At 40.9% G+C, this 4,979-nt stretch overlaps 1 long non-coding RNA gene across 1 annotated transcript; it reads right to left on the bottom strand.

Annotated features, from left to right (window-relative positions):
- Positions 1-1,956: 1,956 nt before the first annotated feature.
- Positions 1,957-3,752, bottom strand: LOC119734061. The gene is made up of 3 exons (XR_005272026.1): positions 3,694-3,752; positions 2,846-2,980; positions 1,957-1,999 (listed from the first exon to the last, which is right to left on the bottom strand). It is a non-coding gene; the product is annotated as an uncharacterized LOC119734061 (long non-coding RNA).
- Between the last annotated feature and the right edge of the window lie 1,227 nt (positions 3,753-4,979).

The following is a 4,979-nucleotide window of genomic DNA, read 5'->3' as shown; positions in this document are numbered from 1 at the left end:
ACTAATTATGAAAAATTCGGAGCAATTTTTGAAAAATAGCCAGTTTTCTCCAATGCTGGTCGGCCGACCAGCGTTGGAAAAGTACAATTTTTCTTTAAAATGTCAGCACATCAGGAGCCACGATTTCACAGGATGCTTTAGACTGTCATTCCCCAACAATCCAGTAAGGTATTTCGCGATAATTTGATCATTTCGTTTTGTGATGTTTGCAAATGTTGTATCTTCCCTTTAAAGAAAGGCAGTAAACATTTAATGTTTTTACAGATGAAATAAAGAAATGAAGTCAGAATATCACACAATATTGGAAAAGAATGTTGCAACCTGACGCCACTTCAGCGGTTGTGTGCAAAGTCTATGGAGCGTCAAGAAAATTTTCTCTTAAGTATTTCTCAGTCCCAGATTCATGTCTTATCATCATTTTTGCAATGAATGACTTCATTGAGATGATATGAAGAAAAAGCAGCATCAGGTTGCAACATTCTTTCCCAATATTGTACATGAAAAAAATATAGTATTGACAATGTGATAGATTGCCTTTGAGAAAGATTCTGTTGGATTGAAATTTCTGAAACTGACTTGGGACATGGATGGCAAGATTGACTTTCAAGGATTTGTGCGGACTCGGGACTTGAATACAACCTGGGCCCAATTGCATGGCGCTGCTTAACAGTTACCAGAAAAGCTGTGCTCATTACTACAGCAGAACATTGTACCATCCTTAAGCACTCAAGGCGTGGATGTGCTAACGGTTCAGCACGCATTGAGATCTACATGTACATTGTTACGTCAAAAGTTAAGCAAATTGTTCCTCTGAGGTATTAGCATGCCTTTTGCTGTGTTTTCTGCTTACGGTAAGTTAAGCAAATTGTTTCTCTGAGGTATTAGCATGCCTTTTGTTTACTGCTTACAGTCTCAGTAATATAGGCGGAGAGGCTCTGCTGGCAGAAATTGTGTGCTTAGCAGTGCTATGAAATTGGGCTCAGTTCAAATCACTTATTCTGGACCTTACACCCTAATTACCTGACAAACGTGTTCTGAAAACTTGTACATGTATATTCATATCAATATAAACCATTAATTAGTATAATTACATTACATACAGATGACTACCCCCTTCCTTGAATAACCATTCCTGGCCCATTCTCATGCCGTTGGCTTGTCTCTAAACAGGCCCCAGAAACTCCAAGAAAACAAACTTGCAGAGTTGTCCTAAGCAACATTTATGACGTGAACCTTTATAATTATGATATGAACATTTCAATGCTACCTGACTTCAACTGTCTGACTGAGTCATCTGAGTATCGAGTCAGTCACTATTAGTCACGTACTGACTGACCGAGTCATTGAGTTACTGAATGAGCCACTGACTGACCGAGTCACTGAGAGAGTCACTGACCAAGTCACTTACTGAGTCACTGACCAAGTCACTGAGTAGATGACAGCCACTGAGTCGCTCAATGAGTCACTGAGTGATTCACTAACCGAGTCACTGACCAAATCACTGACGAGTCACTGACTGAGTCACTGACTGAATCTGACTGAATCATGGAGTCGCTGAATGAGTCACTGAGTTGTTGACTGAGTCACTGACCAAGTCACTGACTGAGTCACAGAGTCCAGCTTAACTAGGCAAGCCTACTTTGTTTATGCCATGAGAAACCAGCCTCTCTCCAGAACTGTTGTTTTTTTCTCCTGCATAACTATCTTGCCAAAGCTAAACAGAGAAATATTTCAAGGCAAATTTCCCATGCGTCAAGAATAATTAAATCACCCCTAATCAACAGTATCGTTCCATTATTTTATTTTTGGAAAATCCCTTTGCAAGCAAGGGTTTTTGGAATGTACAAATTTAAACAATCTCAAGACTATAGGATAGGGACCACCTCAGGAAACTGGTACCCTGTTGTCCTTTGCCCACTTCTTCATGACACGGATGATGTATTCCACCTGTGGGTTACCGGTGTTGCGCAAGATTTGGAGGATGTCTCGCAGTGTTTCTCTGTAGAGGAAAAAAATGACAAAAATCTAGTGGCTTGAACTTCACTGGGTTTTGTGCACATGAAAATGAAAGCTATTAACATGGATTTTGCGTCGGGGTGATGTAAATCAATGTTAGGTTTTGCCCTTCACCGATGTATAAACACTGTATACTCAGTGTGTTACCTCCCGAGTGAAAGTTGGAAAAATAATCACTTGGGTGGGATTCGAACCCACGACTCGACCATCGAGCTTACGGGGTTGGTTGGCTGGCCAGGCAACCAATTCTGTAAGCTCGGTGGTCCAGTGGTAAGATGTCTGCACTAGAAAGCAGGAGGTCATAGGTTCGAGTCCCAACCGAGTGATTTATTCCAACTTTCACTCGGGAGGTAACAAACTGAGTAAGCAGTGTTTTTACGTCAGTGAAGGGCAAAACCTAATAGTGAAACTGAAAGCTGTTTATAGAATATGGGGACAATGGAAAAATCCATAGAGATCAATGAAGTTGAACTAGAGGGCTAAGAAGTTGAAAAGTATTCATGAAAATTTGTAATAAAAAGCCGTATCCTCTCTGAGTGATCCCCGCTTGATATTTGCCAGGTCTGCATCGTGACTTTGGGCGTGATCCCTGGCTGCATGGCATATGCGGGTTGAGGGCTTCTGACTAGCGCCCCTTTGACAGAGACATTGACAATTAGGGAACCGCCAACATTGGGCTGGATAGCTCAGTTGGTAGAGCACCGGAGTGATATACTAATTGAGATGTAATTGGTCAGTACGCACTGTTTGATCGATGTATGTGGTCACCTGACCAAAGGTTGAGATTTGTGGTCAGTGTGCACTGCTGATTGACAGAGATGACACCCACCTTGGTTCATGACCAGCTATGATCTGCTGGAATACGCCCAGTCGCACGCCCCTCGCTTGCCTTCCCAGTATTCAGGATTGGGGTCCAATCTTTCCAGGACATCGAAAGCCTTGGTCGCATAGTAGAACTGGCCATCTACCGATAGAAAAGATGAGATTTGAGGATCGAGAGACCGTGACAATTATATGTTGAGGTCGAGCAAAAAACATCAGAAGTTCGAACGAAAAGCCTGTAGTTTTCGATCATATCGCCACCGTGTTGACAAAGTGATGAATTTGTCCCAAATCAATTTTTTTAAGCAGTTGGGATTTTTGGCTATTCTAATATTTTATGATGCCCTCTACATGCTTACTAAAGTTTGCGACACAAAAGTGCATCCTTCATAATTCAAGCTAATGACACAAAGTAGTAAATGTGCAATGAATCATTTTTTTTTCTTTTTGACGGGGATTCGTATTCTCGTTGATTTTACACGTGAAAACAATGTTGCAATCAGACGCCACCTTTGTCTTCACACATCATCTCAATAAAGATGAGTCATTGCAAAAATGTTTCACAAACACGAATCTGCAGAAACATTTCCAATTTTGTTCAGAAATACTTGGAAAGTTTTCTTGACTCGCCATAGACTTTGTACACAACGGCTGAAGTGGCGTCTGGATATGTGCATTCTTTTTTACAAGTGTGTTATATTTAGATTGACATTTCCTCTACGATTTGGGTTTTGACGAAGTGACAAATGTGTTTTGTGAAATCGGCTGCAGGTTTAGATTGAGTGACTAGATACTAATTTGGGGCTAATGCCAAAATCTTGACCAAACATACAAAATTAGGGGATGATGTTTTACCTTGTAGCCGTCGTTGGCAATGAGCTACAGCAGGCTGAACGATTCGCCAGACGTCTCCATCTTAAGGTACAACTCCCAGGCTAGTCTGGCCTTACGATTCACGATGTCTGAACAACGAAAACAACACAAAGAAAGGTTATAAATACATAGGATACTGCTGTAAGAAAACACATCGGGGTCCACAAAAGATGTTCGGTTCAGTGGATGCTCGTTTCAGCAATTTTCGGCCAGCAATGCTCAGTGTAACTGTGTACAATATTTGGGAGCCAAGAGGGATGTTCAATGTTGCAAATTTCTGTCGTACAATCTGCTTAAAATGTGATAGAACAAATCCAACATGGCAAATGTACGACTAAGATGTGATGTTTAAACGTTCAAAACAAAAACTTTTAACTCCGTTTACAAATTTCTCAAAACATGTAGGCAAAACCAGAATTATAAAAAGGGACCTCCGTTCACGCAATCTTCCTTGGAGATAACCACACATAGCACAAATAATTAACGTTGTTTTCAAACCTACTTAATTAATTTACAAAACCTTAGAAGCACCGTAGTACTTGATTACATTTGGGGAACACGTAGTTACATTTTTACTTTATCAACGACTGCCCGCTATTTACTATGTCAACCATTGTTGATTTATCATGTCAATCACGCCGGTCTGCAGATCAGACATAATGGGTAGGCAAAAGCCACTGTCAATGGCTAAACGTTTAAAAAGGTTCTTAAAATATTTGCTTAACGTTTACAAAATGAAACGCAAAGTCACATCCTTAATATACGATCAGGGCGATGATTGCATGCTGGTTATGTCATTGTTAGAGACCCTTCAGTCTACCTCACACATGGGCAACATGTGCATCTCCCTAATGCCACTCTGGATTTTCCAGCAGTACATGAAATGCATGCACGCGACGTGTCGTGACTTTAGTTGGACATTTGGTTGTGCAGTCACAATTGTGAGTGGTCAATACATTATGAGTTGAGGCTTAACAGGTGGATTCATTCCCATCATTAGCAACTTGGAAGTTGGAAGAGGAAACGTCATTCACAATTGACGGTAATACTCACAGCATCTTGCCAACCAGAGACACGTGTAGTCATTCTTGATCTTCTCACTCTGAATGAGCACAAAAATCTAAAAAACAAGAAAAACGAAACCCACTCCAATTAAATCATGGTAAAACCAAGTGTCCCCACCAAAACAGTGGTCTAGGAGGCACAGAAAGATCCCCATCCGGGTTTTAGACTTGTTTTTTTTTATGCCTATTCGCCCTGAACAAGGC

Source organism: Patiria miniata, unplaced genomic scaffold, assembly GCF_015706575.1.
Source record: "Patiria miniata isolate m_02_andy unplaced genomic scaffold, ASM1570657v1 HiC_scaffold_10, whole genome shotgun sequence".
NCBI lineage: Eukaryota > Metazoa > Echinodermata > Asteroidea > Valvatida > Asterinidae > Patiria > Patiria miniata.
The sequence above is the reverse complement of the archived record's forward strand: the minus strand, read 5'-3'. Positions and strand labels throughout refer to the sequence as shown.